This window comes from Octopus sinensis, linkage group LG27, assembly GCF_006345805.1.
Source record: "Octopus sinensis linkage group LG27, ASM634580v1, whole genome shotgun sequence".
NCBI classification, from domain to species: domain Eukaryota; kingdom Metazoa; phylum Mollusca; class Cephalopoda; order Octopoda; family Octopodidae; genus Octopus; species Octopus sinensis.
The window spans coordinates 1,012,924-1,032,487 of NC_043023.1; the positions used below are offsets into that span (position 1 = coordinate 1,012,924).

General features: G+C 39.0%; 1 protein-coding gene across 1 annotated transcript in view; it reads right to left on the reverse strand.

Moving 5' to 3' along the window:
* The window catches only part of LOC115225473 (sperm-tail PG-rich repeat-containing protein 2-like), a 604,424-nt gene that overhangs the window by 19,893 nt on the left and 564,967 nt on the right, over positions 1-19,564 (reverse strand). The gene's annotated exons all lie outside the window — the stretch shown is intronic.

The window sequence follows — 19,564 nt, forward strand, 5'->3', positions numbered from 1 at the left end:
TCAACTAACACTATCTCCTCCGAGACCCTGTGGTGCAAGTTGACCAAAATTGAGAGTATGATAGAAGAAGGCTTGCTCTTCCTTCCATAGAAGGAAAAATTCAAATCGGACCATATTAACACCAAAAATTATTTACATCAAAAAGGTGCATTTTTTCTATGAAAATCCCTATTTTTTACAATTTTTTTACTGCTATGTCGCCATTTTTCATTGTATTTCAATCAGAAAAATGTTACTTAAAGACAATAACAAGCTACATTATGCAAAATATTTACTTTTCAAAAATACCAATTCTAAAAGGTTGAAACAAACCCGAGCAATGCCGGGCAATACTGCTAGTTATTGAGTAAATATACACATCATCAGCAAGAAGTACTGATGGAATATTTCCATTAAAACATCTGTCAAGTGTTAAGCATAACAGGCCTGATATTGTTGTTTGAGATAAACAAAAACAAAAGGACCAAAAAAGGATGTTCTACTGTAGAGGTCAGCTATCCCGATGATGTAAATGTCTTCAAAAATCAAAGAGAAAAAGGATAATTATTGGACAACTTCTTTGAAACCTCCAGCTTCTTTATCTGGATTATAAATTCACATTTATACCAATAATAATTGGTGTTCTTAGTTTTACAAGTAAATATCAAAGTGGATAAGCGAGGGTTTTCAGAAAAAGAAATCAAACTGATAACACACTCATTACAGATATAATTTGTAAGTGGAACAATAAAAATTTGCAAGATTTTCTCAAGTTTGAATTTTCAAGCTGAGAAACAAAGAAGCTAATGTGAATTTTATACATACATTCTGAAAGTGGGATGGTAAAAATATGCAAGAGTTTTCTAAATTTCAGTTTTGATATGCAACAAATATTCTTGATGTTAATCAAATTCCAATGATGGAACTTTGGTTGTTTTGTTTTGAATATGGTCCCTTCCTTTCAAGAAGAATTCAAAGAAATGAAAAGGGGCACACCCTTTTCCCCCAATGCATGCATACTCACATATACATGATCATATATACATACACATACAGATATACAAGTGTACATATATATATACACCTGCATACCACCCATGAATGCTTATACACATATATATACAGGGATACATACACACATATACAAGGACATATATACATACACATACAGATATGCAAGTGTACATCAACATACACATATACATATATACTGAACACAGGTATATATTTACATACATATATATACACCTGCATAACCCCATCCCCTTGAATGCTTACACACACACACACACACATATATATATATATACAGGGATACATACAGACAGATACATGGATATATTTACACACACATACAGGTATACAAGCATACATCAACACACATATATATACATATATACTGAACACAGGTATATATTTACACACACATACAGGTATACAAGCATACATCAACACACATATATATACATATATACTGAACACAGGTATATATTTACACACACATACAGGTATACAAGCATACATCAACACACATATATACATATATACTGAACACAGGTATATATTTACACACACACATACATATTTATATATATATCTGCATAACCCCCTCCATGAATGCTTATACAGGGATACATACACACATATACAAGCATATATCAACACACACATATACATATATCTGAACACAGGTATATATTTACACATACACACACACACACACATATATATATATACACACCTGCATAAAAACACACACCCATGCATGCTTATACACATATATATATATATAGGGATACATACAGATATACAAGCATACATCAGCACATACATATATAGAGCATGCAGGTGAATATATATATATATATACACACCCATACATGCATTCATACACACATGCATATACACATGTACATAAATACACACATACGTATATACACATATGCAGTACATGGGTATATTCAAGTACAAAGGCTCACACACGCACACATCCCCACTCATAAACAAATACATATATACATACATATACACACGTGCGTATATACACAAGTCCCAGGAGAGGTAGCTGAAACTTAGCAAAAAAGTGCCAAACCTTTGAGTTAGCATTCAAAATAAACAAAGAACAACAACAACAACAACCAGAACAATATCAGGGGGGCAATGTTGTTTTGCTTGGAGAATAATTGGTGGAAGCGGTGGTGGTGTTGGTGGTAGTAGTGATGGTGGTGGTGTTGGTAGTGATGTTGGTGGTGTTGGTGTTGATAGTGGTGGTGATGTTGGTGGTAGTAGTGTTGGTGATGGTGTTGGGGGGGGGGTAGTGTTAGTGATGATGATAATGAGGGTGTTGATGTTGGTGGTGGTGGTGATGTTGGTGGTAGTAGTGATGGTGGTGGTGTTGGTGGTAGTAGTGTTGGTGATGGTGTTGGGGTGTTGGTGGTAGTAGTGCTGGTGATGGTGTTATGGTGGTGGTGGTGGTGGTGATGTTGGTGGTAGTGATGGTAGTAGTGCTGGTGATGGTGTTGGGGTGTTGGTGGTAGTAGTGCTGGTGATGGTGTTATGGTGGTGGTGGTGGTGATGTTGGTGGTAGTGATGGTAGTAGTGCTGGTGATGGTGTTGGGGTGGTGGTGGTGGTGGTGGTGGTGTGATGTTGGTGGTAGTGATGGTAGTAGTGCTGGTGATGGTGTTGGGGTGTTGGTGGTAGTAGTGCTGGTGATGGTGTTATGGTGGTGGTGGTGGTGGTGATGTTGGTGGTAGTGATGGTAGTAGTGCTGGTGATGGTGTTGGGGTGTTGGTGGTAGTAGTGTGGTGATGGTGTTGGGGTGTTGGTGGTAGTAGTGCTGGTGATGGTGTTATGGTGGTGTGGTGGTAGTGATGGTAGTAGTGCTGGTGATGGTGTTGGTGGTGTGGTGGTAGTGATGGTGTAGTGCTGGTGATGGTGTTATGGTGGTGGTGGTGGTGGTGATGTTGGTGGTAGTGATGGTAGTATGCTGGTGATGGTGTAGGGGTGGTGGTGGTGGTGGTGGTGTGATGTTGGTGGTAGTAGTGATGGTGGTGGTGTTGGTGGTAGTAGTGTTGGTGATGGTGTTGGGGTGTTGGTGGTAGTAGTGCTGGTGATGGTGTTATGGTGGTGGTGGTGGTGATGTTGGTGGTAGTGATGGTAGTAGTGCTGGTGATGGTGTTGGGGTGTTGGTGGTAGTAGTGCTGGTGATGGTGTTATGGTGGTGGTGGTGGTGGTGATGTTGGTGGTGTGGTGGTGATGTTGGTGGTAGTAGTGCTGGTGATGGTGTAGGGGTGGTGGTGGTGGTGGTGGTGATGTTGGTGATAGTGATGGTAGTAGTGCTGGTGATGGTGTTAGGTGGTGGTGGTGGTGATGTTGGTGGTAGTGATGGTAGTAGTGCTGGTGATGGTGTTGGGGTGGTGGTGTTGGTGGTAGTGATGGTAGTAGTGCTGGTGATGGTGTTGGGGTGGTGGTGTTGGTGGTAGTGATGGTAGTAGTGCTGGTGATGGTTTTGGGGTGGTGGTGTTGGTGGTGATGTTGGTGGTAGTAGTGCTGGTGATCGTGTTGGGGTGGTGGTATTGGTGGTAGTGGTGATGGTGTTGGGGGTAGTGTTGTTGTTGGTGGTGTTAGTGGTAGTGATGGAAGTAGTGTTCATGATGGTGTTGGGGTAGTGTTGGTGTTGGTGGTAGAAGTTTTGGGGGAGGCGGGGGCCAGTCGATTAGATCAACCCCAGTATGCAACTGGTACTTAATTTATTGACTCTGAAAGGATGAAAGACAAAGTTGACCTCGGTGGAATTTGAACTCAGAACATAAGACAGATGAAATACTGCTAAGCATTTCATCCAGCATGCTAACATTTCTGCCAGCTCACTGCCTTAATAATAATAATAATAATAATAATAATGATGATGATGATGATGATGATCCATTTTACTATAGCCACAAGGCCTGAAATTTTGGGGGTGGGGATAAGTCAATTACATCGACCCCAGTACTCAACTGGTATCTATTTTATCAACCACTAAACAGTAATAATAATAATAATAATCCTTTCTATTATAGGCATAAGGTCTGAAATTTGGGGGGAGGGGGCTAGTCAATGATATCGATCCAATAATAATAATAATAATAATAATAATAATAATAATTATCCTGAGTCAACCATCAGTGGGAGAGATATGACAAAATTTAAATAATTATAATAACAATAACCATAATGATAATAATGATAATAATAATAATAATAATAATAATAATAATAATGATAATAATAATAGAAAAAAAATATTGATAATAATGGTAATATCAATAATGATATTGAAATAATTATGTTGAATCATGGAAAATTATCTGACTTAAGAATTTTAATGATAGTCTAATTTTGTGTCGACAAAATAGTCCATTCCATAAAGGCAATGAAGGGGGCGACCCTGTGTGTTTTTTAAATCATTATTCTATTTTTTATTTTAACAGCCCAAAAAGCACCTTCCCCCACCCGCTATCCTCTTGTAGAAGAATTCCGCAGTTTCATGCAAAGCAATTTCTTTTAAATTAAGACGCATTTAGATGACATGTGTTTCAGAACAATCCCTGATGATCACCAACTAAAAGCTGTTGTGACAATGGGGGCGTGAAATCTGAAATCCCTGGTTTTTATTTAAGCATTTACCCTTTTTTTTCACAATTTTTTTTTCTATATTTTGCAAAGGTGGGGACAGAGGGTTTGGGTTTTCTTGAGCAACTAGTAAATTGGAGTTACCATTAAAAAATTCTGATACATTGAACATTTATCTGAATTGAGGAATATTTAGATGACTTACAAGAATAATTCTTGTTAAAGAATTCAACTAAAAGCCATTTTAATAATGACTTGTGGCTTACTCTTTTACTGGTTTCAGTCATTTGACTGCGGCCATGCTGGAGCACCGCCTTTAATCGAGCAACTCGACCCCGGGACTTATTCTTTTGTAAGCCCAGTACTTATTCTATTGGTCTCTTTTGCCGAACCACTAGGTTACAGGGGGCATAAACACACCAGCATCGGTTGTCAAGCGATGCTAGGGGGACAAACACAAACATAGACGCACACACACATATACATATATACGACAGGCTTCTTTCAGTTTCCGTCTACCAAATCCACTCACAAGGCTTTGGTCGGCTCGAGGCTATAGTAGAAGACACTTGCCCAAGGTGCCACACAGTGGGACTGAACCCGGAACCATGTGGTTGGTAAACAAGCTACTTACCACACAGCCACTCCTGCGCCTGTATCTTTTTTGTTTTATCTTTCACTTGTCTCAGTCATTTGACTGTGGCCATGCTGGGGCATCACTTTAAAAAATTTAAGATGGATGAATCAATGAATCAATCCCAGTACTTATATCTTTAATTTTTTTAGTTTAATTTGCTGAACTGCTAAGTTACGGGAATGTAAACACACCGACCCGAATTTTCAAGTGGCTGTGAGAGACAAATACCTATTTCTATATTGCCCACAAGGGGCTAAACACAGAGGGGACAAACAAGGACAGACATAGGTATTAAGTCGATTACATTGACCCCAGTGCGTAACTGGTACTTAATCTATCGACCCCGAAAGGATGAAAGGCAAAGTCGACCTCGGCAGAATTTGAACTCAGAACATAACGGCAGATGAAATACCTATTTCTTTACTACCCACAAGGGGCTAAACATAGAGGGGACAAACAAGGACAGATATAGGTATTAAGTCGATACATCGACCCCAGTGCGTAACTGGTACTTAATTTATTGACCTCGAAAGGATGAAAGGCAAAGTCGACCTCGGCGGAATTTGAACTCACAATGTAACGGTAGACGAAATACTGCAAAGCATTTCGCCCGGCGTGCTAACGTTTCTGCCAGCTCGCCACCTTAATATTCAATGTATCAGAGTTTTTTAGTGTTAACTCCAAATACCATCACAAAGACATACACACACACATACATTTTGGTTCACGTGAGGTTATAGTGGAAGACACTAGCCCAATGTGCCATACACTGGGACTGTACCCAGAACCATGTTGTTAGGAAGCAAACTTCTTACCACACAGCTATGCCCGGTATGTACTCCATCAGTTTCTTTCACTGAACCACTAAGTTATCAGGATGTAAACAAACCAACACCAGATGTCAAGTGATGTTGAGAAGACAAACAGAAAAACACATGCACAAACATACACATATATGCACTAGGCTTCCACACAGTTTCCATCCGCCAAATTTACTCGCAAGGAATCGGTCAGCCTGGTGCTATTAGTAGAAGACACTTGTGTAAACACTTGCCCAATGTGTTGCAGAGTGGGACTGAACCCAGAACCATGTAGTTGAAAAGCAAGCTTTCTAATCCCTCAGCCTTGCCGGCATTAATAGATACACAACAGGCTTCTCTCAGTTTCCGTCAACTAAATCCACTCACAAGGAATTGATCAGTCTAGGGATAAAGTATAAGAAACTTGCCCAAGGTGCCATGCAGCGGGACGGAACCTGGCTTCTTAACCACACAATCTTACCTGCACTAACAGATACATAATGGGCTTCTTTCAGTTTCCGTCAACTGAATCCACTCACAAGGAATTGATCAGTTGGAAACTAAAGTAAAAAAAAACAACTGCTCAAGGTAGCCCTCAGTGGGACTGAACCAGCAATCACATTGTTGAAAAGCAAGCCTCTTAACCACATAGCCTTGCTTGCACCTAGTGATACACAATGGGCTTCTTTTAGTTTCCATCAGTTAAATCCACTCATGAGGCTTTGATCAGTCAGAAGTTAAAGTAAAAAAAAAAGGGGGGGGCCCAAGGTGCCACACAGTGGGACTGAACCTGGAACCATGAGGTTAAAGAACAAGCTTCTTAACCACACAGCCAATCTCGTGCCTAGAGAATGTAAGCAACAATTTACCAATGTTCTCACACAATGGAATTTCTTTTAATTTAGCGATATTTAGATGACGTGTTATATAATAATAAACCCCAATAATTTCTGTAAATATCTCGGCTAAAAGCCACCTTGTTAATGGAATGCTGGTCCCCAGCATTTTTTGTGAGAGGGGATTGGAGGGGCATGTTTTTGTGAGCAGGGGGTTGGAGGGGCATGTTTTCTTAAGCAACTAGAAAATTGGGGTAATCCGTAAAAATTCAAACACAATGGAACCTTTATTTAAATCCAGGAATTATTTAGACGTGATGCTTGAAAACTAACTCCCAGTAGTCTCTCAGAAACAATTAAGTTAAAAGCCATTTTAATTAGGGGTTCAGTACCCTATTGTGATATTTTCCCAGCATCCAGTCATTTACATTAAAAGCTCCAGTATTTCCATGTATTTTCTTTTTCATATTCTCTTAATTTTTCTTCTTTCAATTCAGATCTTTTTTAAAAACTATAATCTTTTTTTTTTAATGACTTATAATAATAATAATAATAATAATAATAATAATGATAATAATAATAATAACCACCTTGCTCGTTATTGTTAAAAAGTAATTGGCCAATATTCCAACTTGATGATACGATGTCATTTACTTTAGTTTCGCTATTTTCAATCAAATAATGCAACTAGTAGCAGACCAACAGTTTTAAAAGTAACAACCAACTCTTGTGATCTTTTATTTGTTTTGACCATTGGACTGTGGTCATGCTGGGGCACCATCTCGAAGAGTTTTAATTAAATAAATTGATTTCAATTGTTTGTGTTTTGGTCTTTTAATTGTTTCAGTCATTAGACTGGCCATGCTGGGGCACTGCCTTGAAGAATTTTTAGTTGAATGACTCAACGCCAGGACATATTTTCTTTCTCTTTTTAAAGCCTGGTATTTATTCTATCAGTCTCTTTTGTTGCACTGCTAAGTTATGGGTATGCAAATACACCAACAATGGTTGTCAGGTGGTTGTGGGGGGACAAACACAGACATATACGACAGGCTTCTTTCAGTTTCCGCCTACCAAATCTACTCACAAGACATTCATCAGTCCGAGTCAAAAGTAAAAGACACTTTCCCAAGGTGCCACACAGTGGGTCTGAACCCAGAACCATGTTGTTGGACAGCAAGCTTCTTACCACATGGTTCTGGGTTCAACCCACAGCATGGCATCTTGGGCAAGAGTCTTCTACTGAACAAAATCTTTTGAATGAATTTCGTAGAGAGAAACTGAAAGAAGCCCATTGTATATATGCATATATATATATATATATACATACATACATATATATATATATATATACATACATATATATACAGATATATATAATTATGTAGGTGTGTATGTAAGCATATTTGTATTTGTCCCCCTACAATTGCTTGACAACTGATGTTGGTGTGTTTACGTCCCCATAACTTAGCAGTTCTGAGTTCAAATTCTGCCAAGGTCAACATTACCTTTCATCTTTTTGGGGTTGATAAATTAATCACCAGTGAAATACTGGGTTCAATGTAATCAACCAGTCCCCACCTCACCCCAAATTTCAAGTCTTGTGCCTTTAATAGAAAGGATTATTATTATCATTATTATTATCATTATTATTATCATTATTATTATTATTATTGATCAAGAAAGTGGTGAGCTGGCAGAATGCTTAGCAGCAGCTCACTTGTCTTTACATTCTGAATTCAAATACTGCCAAGGTCAACTTAGCCTTTCATTCTTTCGAGGTCGGTAAAATTAGTACTTAGTCCCTTCCCCAGACCTGCTGACCTTGAGCCAAAATTTGAAATCACCATCACCATTATTATCATTATTATTATCATCATAGGCATAGGAGTGGCTGTGTGGTAAGTAGCTTGCTTACCAACCACATGGTTCCGGGTTCAGTCCCACTGTGTGGCATCCTGGGCAAGTGTCTTCTACTATAGCTTCGGACCGACCAAAGCTTTGTGAGTGGATTTGGTAGATGGAAATTGAAAGAGGCCCATCATATATATCTATATATATATGTGTGTGTATATGTTTGTGTGTCTGTGTTTGTCCCCCACAACATCACTTGACAACCGATGGTGGTGTGGTTACGTCCCTGTAACCAAGCGGTTCAGCAAAAGAGACTGATTGAATAAGTACTAGGCTTACAAAGAATAAGTCCTAGGGTCGATTTGCTCGACTAAAGGCGGTGCTCCAGCATGGCCGCAGTCACATGACTGAAACAAGTAATAGAGTATTATTATTCTTATTTTGTAATTTAGGCAACCACTAAACCCAGCAAGCAACCTGAGCATTCTGTTGCAATAATCTTTTCCATTTAGAAGTCAAGTATGAAGTGTATTTAAAATATTCCTCTTTAATGATAATCCGAATGAATCATGCGAGTAACTCACTGAAGTGCCAGCTTTGGAATCGGATAGCAGGGACATTGGGGGAGGGTCTCACTTTTTTAGACAACCTTGAAACTAACATATAATTCACAGACAGACACACATACACAGAGAAATTAAAGTATTCTCATGTAGAGGCAAACCTCAGCCTAAGTTAGTAGCCTGTTCCAAGATATGCGTGTTAACCTGGAAAAGAATGCATGGCTGTGTTGTAAGATGTTTGCTTCCAAAGCAAATGGTTCCAGGTTCAGCCCCACTGTGTGGCAAAGTTGGGCAAAGTTCTTATAACCTTGGCTCAACCAAAGCCATGCAAGTGGATATGGTAGATGGAAACTTTATTGATTTTTAGAATAAGGTTTTTATAGTGTATGTTTTTCTATATGCTGTGAATAACATCTTTCATTATTGAATTGTTTAAGAGAGGTTTTTCTCTAAATTATATATATATATATATATTATATACTGTGAAATTTGATTTAAAATTGTTAAATTGAATTTTTCTCTCTAAGTTTTGGAATTGTAACATGGGTGTTTCATTCAACATCCTTAAATAACCCTTATTCAGGAACCTTTTGAGGGGGATGGGTTATTTGACTAGAAGAAAATTCTAACTGGGCCCCACCTGCAAGACATTTATCTTGCTATGTGCTGTTTATCTTGATATGAGATCACCATGTCATGCACATATGGTTGTGATGCATGTGCCTGGTGTGCCCTTACCAGACGGGTAGTCATGATGGGTATACTGGGCTTCGTATATTTTAACCCAGTGTCACTTTGATGGCATGCACTGCTCTCCTTCCCTACTATTATTATTAGTATTATTATTATTATTATTATTATATATATATATATCATCATCATCATCGTTTAACGTCCGTTTTCCGCGCTAGCATGGGTTGGACGGATATATATTTAAATATATGAGGGGTTGCTGAAATGTTCCTGGTTTTGGGTAAAAGAAAATAGAGGAGTATCAGTTAATTATGATTTTATTCAACATATTCCCCTCTCAGATTCACACACTTATTACAGTAGTCATTCAGTTTTTCTAAACCCTGTAAAAGGACTCAAATGGTTGGGCCTCTAACCAGGTCCTTTGCAATACCCTTAAAGCCAGAATGTTCTTCAGCATACCCTTTTATATATATAAAATTAAACAAAGGACATACTAAGTATGTCTACCTGCTGGAAAATAACAGTCAAAACTCTTAATTAATTCACCAAATTAAGAATTCTGACTGTTATTTCCAGCAGGTAGATATACTTCATATGTCCTTTGATTAATTTTCAATCCTTCAGCTATTTAAAGCTTGTTTTGGGGCCTGCAATTGCCTATATTATTGATTCTGTTATTATCATTTTTAATAGATTATAACAGATTCAATGGTATCTTTGCAAATTATTTCTTTGTGAATTATTTGCTCCATATTGAAATTACTTATATATATATATATATATATATATTTATTTATTTATGCACCCTTTTCAAGCCTAGCCAGGCTCATGGGTCTGGTTTCCCGGTTTCTGTGGCGTATGTGTTCCTCCCAGCTGGACTGGGCGGGATGTAAACACACCAACCATTGCAGCGTTATCCCAAAACAGGAAGAAAGAGCGAGAGAAAGTTGGGGTGAAAGAGTACAACAGGAGTCACCACAACCCCTGCTGGAGCATTAGGTGTTTTTGCTCAATAAACACATACAATGCTCAGTCTGGGAATCAAAACAGCGATCCTCCAACCGCGAGTCCGCTGCCCTAACCACTGGGCCATTGCGCCCCCATATATATATATATATATATATATAAAAACAGAGGTGGCTATATGCAAAATAAAACCGAAAAGTAAGAATTCAGTTGTCACTACATTGCTAGAAATAAGAGTTAAAAACCCTCTTAGCCACAAAGAAGCACATGTACATGTGCTGACAATGGAGCTAACTGCCCCACAGCAAGCAAGGTCATACTAGAATTCTAGTTTTGCTTGAAATTGAAGCTCTTCAGTGGTGACTACACTGTTGCTGAAGGGTTTTGTCAAGTCCTGACTGTCAGTGCATAGACTGAACCAAGTGCTTGGAAAGCAAGCTTCTTACCACACAGCTACGACTGTGCCATGACACTATAATTTTAGCTTAACAACCCCACCTCATCCTGAACAAGCCCTTCATGTCAGACCACTATTACCTCCAGCATTGTCTTACACCAGTACACAAGCCGGGTAGTGGGAATGAACCTGGAACCATGTAGTTTGAAAGCAAACTTATTGAAATGTCATCATCATTATCATGAGTGGCTGTGTGGTAAGTAGCTTGCTTACCAACCACGTAGTTCCAGGTTCAGTCCCACTGCATGGCACCTTGGGCAAGTGTCTTCTACTATAGCCTCAGGCCGACCAAAGCCTTGTGAGTGGATTTGGTAGATGGAAACTGAAAGAAGCTTGTTGTATATATGTGTATATATATATATATATATATATATATATATATATATGTATGTATGTGTGTGTATATGTTTGTGTGTCTGTGTTTGGCCCTCCCAACATCGCTTGACAACTATAACTTAGCGGTTCGGCAAAAGAGACCGATAGAATAAGTATTAGGCTTACAAAGAACAAGTCCTGGGGGCGATTTGCTTGACTAAAGGCGGTGCTCCAGCATGGCCACAGTCAAATGACTGAAACAAGTAAAAGAGTAAAAGAGTAAGAGTATCTGTTTTCCATGCTGGCATGGGTTATGTGGTTTGACCAGAGCTGCCTCAAGTCCTTCGTCTATTTTGGCCTGGTTTCTACGGCTGGATACCCTTCCTAATGACAACCACCTTACAGAGTGGACTGGGTGCTTTTACATAGCACCAGCATCCCTGAGCTTGCAAAGTCAGAAACGTTCATCCGGAGATACACCTGGTAGAAACAGCAGCCAAATCTCCCTCAAATCACACCCTACTGTCTTATGTATGTATATATGTGTGTATGAGACAATGAGGGCAACCTTCACATGGTACCTAGACCTGGTAGAAATAGCAGCCAAATCTCCCTCAAATCACACCCTATTGTCTTATCTATGAGCCAACGAGGGAGATCTCTACATGGTTGCTAGAGCTTGTAGAAATAGCAGCCAAATCTCCCTCAAATCACACCCTATTGTCTTATCTATGAGCCAACGAGGGAGATCTCTACATGGTTGCTAGAGCTTGTAGAAATAGCAGCCAAATCTCCCTCAAATCACACCCTACTCATTTATGAATGTATATATGTATGTATGAGCCAATGAGGGAGACCTCTACATGGTACCTAGAGCTGGTAGAAATAGCAGCCAAATCTCCCTCAAATCACACCCTGTCTTATGTATGTAGATATGTATGTATGAGCCAATGAGGGAGACCTCTACATGGTTGCTAGAGCAGGTAGAAATAGCAGCCAAATCTCCCTCAAATCACACCCTGTCTTATGTATGTAGATATGTATGTATGAGCCAATGAGGGAGACCTCTACATGGTTGCTAGACCTGGTAGAAATAGCAGCTAAATCTCCCTCAAATCATACCCTACTGTCTTATATATATATATATGTAGGTATGAGTCAATGAGGGAGACCTCTACATGGTTGCTGGACCTGGTAGAAATAGCAGTCAAATCTCCCTCAAATCACAAGCCTGTATGCAAGGACAGCCATGCTTTTACTTGGCTTGGCTTGTCTTCTCAGGCAGAGCAAACTGCTTAAAATCAAAAGAGATGAAACTCATAACAATATTCCTGTAACATAAACCACCTAAATTCAGTCATTACTAATCCATATTAATCCAGTTTCCTCACTAATTAAACCAGGCTTAAGTGAATTACGTATTTCACCCTCTTTAGTTATTTCAATGAGTAATCCAGTTTAGTAACATGTTTTTAAAAGGGATTAAGGGGTTTTCATTATTCTTAGCAAACAAATACATAGGAGAACCATATGTTTGTATTAAACTTTTTATTTGTATCAGTCATTAGAATGTGGCCATGCTGGGGCACGGCCTTGAAAAGTTTTTTAGTTGAATCAATTGAGCATGTTTTTTTTTATGTCTGGTACTTATTTTATCAGTTGCTTTTGTTGAAATGCTAATTTACAGGGATGTAAGCAAACCAACAGTGGTTGTCAAGTAGTGGTGGGGGACAAACATACACACACATGTAGAGGTCTCTCTCATTGACTCATACATACACATAGGTAAGACAGTATGCAGTGCGTTGAGGGAAATTTGGCTGCTATTTCTACCAGGTGTAGCTACCATGTAAAGGTCTCCTTCATCAGCACATACATACATACATACATACATACATACATACATACATAAGACAGTATGCAGTAATTTGAGGGAGATTTGGCTGCTATTCTTACCAGGTCCACGTACCATGTAGAGGTCTCCCTCATTGACTCATACATACATGTCTACATACATAAAACAGTAGGGTGCAATTTGAGGGAGATTTGGCTGCTATTTCTCCCAGGTGTATCTACCATGTAGAGGTCTCCCTCATTGGTTCATACATACAACATATTCACAACAACAACAAAAACATTTGCTGAGTCAGATATATTAATTGAGATATTGTTAACATATCACCCGTCGCACTCCCCTCATCCTTGCTACTCTAATATATTGAAAAAAATGCTTTTAATTTATAGCAGTGCACCTGTTCCCTTTTTATTTTCCCTGCCCCTTCTTTGTAACAGGTCCTTTAGTTTAATAAGCCCATAATTATTTATCAAAAAACAGCCCTTTCACTCCCTTCTGTCACTCAATGCACTGTTCAACCCCTTATTTTCTTTTTTTTTCTGAGTCCTTTTTAAAAATGAAATATTAGTACAAATAATAAGGATAATAATAATGATAATAATAATAATCCTTTCTACTACAGGCACAAGGCCTGAAATTTTGGAAATGGGGGCTAGTTGATCCCAGTGTTCAACTGGTACTTATTTCATCAACCCTGAAGGGATGAAAAGCAAAGTTGACCTCGGTGGAATTTGAACTCAGAACGTAGTGACAGACGAAATACTGCTAAGCATTTCACCTGGCATGCTAACGATTCTGCCAGCTTGCTCCCTTAATAATAATAATAATAATCCTTTCTACTACAGCCACAAGGACTGAATTTGGGGAAGGGGCTAAGTCAATTACATCGACCCCCAGTGTCTCACTGGTATTTAATTTATCAACCCCGAAAAGATAAAATGCAAAGTTGACCTGGGTGGAATTTGAACACAGAATGTGAAGACAGATGAAAGCGTTTTGCTAGGCATGCTAACGACTCTGCCAGCTCATTGCCTTAATAATAATAATGATAATAATAATAATATATTCACAGGCACAACAGTGCTGGGACCTATATGCATTAGAAGCTATGCCAACACTATGGAATAACAACAGAAAAAAGATATAGGCACATGCCAGAAAAGGTCACAGAAAACGAGAAAGCAACCATACTCTGGGATATGCCAATGCACACAAATAGAGAAATTAAGGACAATAGGCCAGATATAATTGTCAGAGATCATGAAGAAAAAAGTTGCTTTCTAATTGATGTATCAATACCAGCAGATGACAACGTTTCTCTGAAAGAAATAGAGAAACTTTCAAAATACAAAGACCTGGAAATAGAGGTAACTCCAATGTGGAATCTAAAAACAGAAACAATTCCTATCATAGTAGGCGCATTAGGTATGATAAAAAAATATTCAGATTAATACATAACAAAAACATCAGGACTTACAAATGCATATAACATACAGAAAATTGCACTACTAGGCACTGCACACATCCTATGCAAAACACTTTTAATACAGTAACCATAAGAGCATCACAACAAACCACAGCACATACCTAAGGCACACAGAGCTGCACCCGTAGTGAAGTGAAAGCACGCTATAAAAATAAAACTACTGAATAATAATAATAATAATAATAATAATCCTTTTTACTACAGGCACAAGGCCTGAAATTTTTTGTGGGGAGTGATACTTATTTAATTGACCTTGAAAGGATGAAAAGCAGAATTGATTTTGGCGGAATTTGAACTCAGAATGCAGCAACAGACAAAATACCACAAAATATTTCACCTGGCGTGAATAATAATAATAATAATAATAATGATTTCAAATTTTGACACAAGGCCACCAAGGTCAGAGGAAGGGGTTAAGTCAATTGCATTGAACCCAGTGCATAACTGGTACTTATTTTGGATGAAAGCAAAGTTGACCTCGGCAGAATTTGAACTCAGAACATAGAGACAGATGAAATACAAATGATTCTGTCAGCTTGATGCCATAATAATAATAATAATAAAATAATAATAATAATAATAATAATCCTTTCTACTATAGGCACAAGGCCAGAAATTTTGGGGGAGGGCTCCAGTCGATTCAATCGACTCCAGTATGCAACTAGTACTTAATTTATCAACCCCAAAAGGATGAAAGGCAAAAATCAACCTTGGCAGAATTTGTACTCAAAGTGTAGAGACAGATGAAATACAAATAATTCTACTAGCTTGCCACCTTACTACTACTACTACTACTACCACCACCACCACCACCACCACCACCACCACTACTACTACTACCACTATTACTACTACTACTACTGCTACTACTACTACTAATAATAATAATGATGATGATGATGATGATTTCTTTTATTTGCCACCAGAGTGAAGGATGAGGGGGAGAATAGAAAGACAGACATAAAGTGTTAGGGTTTACATATAATGGAATGATAAAATGAAAAGGTATACTTGGAATACATTAGAAGGGAAGTAAACATGGTCTATGACACTAGAAAAAGAGGTGGGGGAATATAGTGAAGGACCTCTAGGGATAATCAAGGAACCCTACCATCCAAGATCATCCTGAATTATAATAATAATGATAATGGACTTGACAGAGAAAAAAAATTGGTATGACCATAAACCCGAAGGCATCATCGAAAATGATAATGCAAAGATCCTATGGGATTTTATGATTGATTCAGTGCGACCATGAGATAGAGAATAGGGAGCCAGACATAGTCTTAATTGAGAAAGAAACCAAACTCTGCTGGATCATAGGTATAGCATGCCCAGCTGACAACAAGGTATGCGATAAGGTAGAAAGGAAAGTCGAGAGATATGACAGGTTAGCTTGGGAGGTTAAGCAGTTGTGGTCAATGAAAAAGGTGGTAGTAGTACCAATAATTTTTGGAACTCTGGGAACAGTGGGTGAAAATCTTGAGAAGTACATGGAAGAAATAGGGGCTGTAATAAGGGTGGAGCACTTGCAGAAAACAGCACTGCTTGGAACCACTCGAATACTCTGGAAGGTGCTCGAAAACTAAGGGGTGTTACCTTAGTTCACTGGTGATGAACAGCTGACACTGTCATACATCTCCAGCATTAGAAGCTGTGCAAAGCAATAATAATAATGATTTCAAATTTTTGCCACAAGGGTAGATTGGGGGAGAGGATTAAGTCAATTACATCGATTCCAGAGCATAACTGGTACTTATTTAATCGACCTTGAAAGGATGAAAAGCAAAGTTGACCTCGGTGGAATTTGAACTCAAAACATAGCGGCAGATGAAATACTGCTAAGCATTTCACCCAGTGTGCTAATGATTCTGCCAGCTCACTGCCTTAATAATAATAATAATAATAATAATAATAATAATAATAATGATAATGATAATGATAATGATGATGATGATGATGATGATGATAATAATAATGATAATGATGATGATGATTTCAAATTTTTGCCACAAGGGCAGCTTGGGGGAAGTGGGGGATGAGTTGATTACACTGACCCCAGTGTTCAAATGGTACTTATTTTATTGTGACCCCAAAAGGATGAAAGTCAACCTCAGCAGAATTTGAACTCAGAACATAATGACAGGCAAAATACTGCTAAGCATTACACCCAGAACGCTAACGATTCTGCCAGCTCGTCACCTTAATAATAATAATATTAATCATAATAATCCTTCCTGCTATATGCATATGGTATATGATTAAAAATGTTCCAGTTATGACCATCCCATCTTGTATTCAGTAATAGTGTATCTAGGACTACATTATCTAATGTACTGTACAGTAAATAGTATTAGTGGCTATAGTTCTTTTGTAGTTGTTTTTTAGCCCCAGGTCAGTTGATCCAGTTGACCTATGATCAAAGATGTTTTAACAGTGACCATCCCATCTTTTACTCAGATATAGTCTATCTTGGACTAGTTATCTAATGTGTAAGCTTACTAGTTAAATGAAAACTATACTGACCCCTGTTCCACCCTTTTCCCCCCTCTATTCTACTCTGAATCAACACCCTTTTTATCTTAATAACACCTCATCTCATTTCTGAATCAACAAAGGATCCCACCACCACCACCACCACCCCACCACCACCGCCACCCCCACCACCCCCAACCACCCCCCACCACCACCGCCACCATCACCACCACCACCGCCGCCGCCGCCGCCGCCACCGTCGCTGCCGCCGTCGCTGCCGCCGCCGCCGCTGCCGCCGCCGCCGCCGCCACCACCACCACCACCACCACCACCACCACCACCGCCACCATCACCACCATCACCCAGGGTTTGTTCAACCCTTCTCCACTAACCCCTGCTGCTCCCTTCCTTGCTCTTATTATCTGGGGTGTGAGGCTAGGGGATTTCTTTAAGCCTAACCTGCTTGTAATCATCACACCAATTAACATTCCACTGCTAGTCACTGTCCAATCATACTAATTAGATGACGTGTCACTAATCACAAAAATATAATTACACCTGTAGGGTGTGTGGGAATGATTCCATGCCTGGATTTTGCATTGTGTGTCTCTGAGGGAAGCAAGCTCTAAGACCAGTGAGGAGGTGGTTAATACATACATGTTGGCTTATAAATTCACTCATACATATACATACATAAGACAGTAGGGTGTGATTTGAGGGAGATCTGGCTGCTATTTCTACCAGGTCAAGCTACCATTTACAGGTCTCCCTCATTGGCTCATACATACATATATACATACATAAGACAGTAGGGTGTGATTTGAGGGAGATCTGGCTGCTATTTCTACCAGGTCAAGCTACCATTTACAGGTCTCCCTCATTGGCTCATACATACATATATACATACATAAGACAGTAGGGTGTGATTTGAGGGAGATTTGGCTGCTATTTCTACAAGATCAAGCTACCATATACAGGTCTCCCTCAAAATGTGGAGTAGATAAAACAGGGGACAACATTATTTATATTATTATATGATCGAATGCCACGCATCCATTTCCAAGTAAGTTTTATCATACATATATATACATACATATATAAGACAAAAGGTGTGATTTGAGGGGGATTTGGCTGCTATTTCTACAAGATCAAGCTACCATATACAGGTCTCCCTCAAAATGTGGAGTAGATAAAACAGGGGACAACATTATTTATATTATTATATGATCGAATGCCACGCATCCATTTCCAAGTAAGTTTTATCATACATATATATACATACATATATAAGACAAAAGGTGTGATTTGAGGGGGATTTGGCTGCTATTTCTACCAGGTTTAGCTACCATGAAGAGGTTTCCCTCTCTGCCTCATACACACACACATATACATAAGACAGTGGGGTGTGATTTGAGGGAAATCCAGCTGCTATTTCTACCAGGTCTAGCTACCATGTAGAGGTCTCCCTCATTGACTCATACATACATATATACATACAATAAGACAGTAGGGTGTAATTTGAGGGTAATCTAGCTGCTATTTCTAATAGGTCAAGCTACCATGTAGAGGTCTCCCTCAATGTCTCATACATACATACATATATAACATAAGGGTGTGATTTAAGGGTAATCCAGTTACTATTTCTAACAGGTCAAGCTACCATGTAGAGGTCTCCCTCATTGCCTCATACATACATATATACATACATAAGGGTGTGATTTGAGGGAAATCCAGCTGCTATTTCTAACAGGTCTAGCTACCATGTAGAGGTCCCCCTTATTGTCTCATAGCTTGCTAACCAACAACATGGTTCTGGGTTCAGTCCCACTGCGTAGCATTTTGAGCAAGTGTCTTCTGCTATAGCCTCGGGCTGACCAAAGCCTTGTGAGTGGATTTGGTAAATGGAAACTGAAAGAAGCCTGTCGTATATATGTATATATGTATGTGTGTCTGTGTTTGTCCCCCCAACATCGCTTGACAACTGATGCTGGTGTGTTTACATCCCCATCACTTAGCGGTTTGGCAAAAGA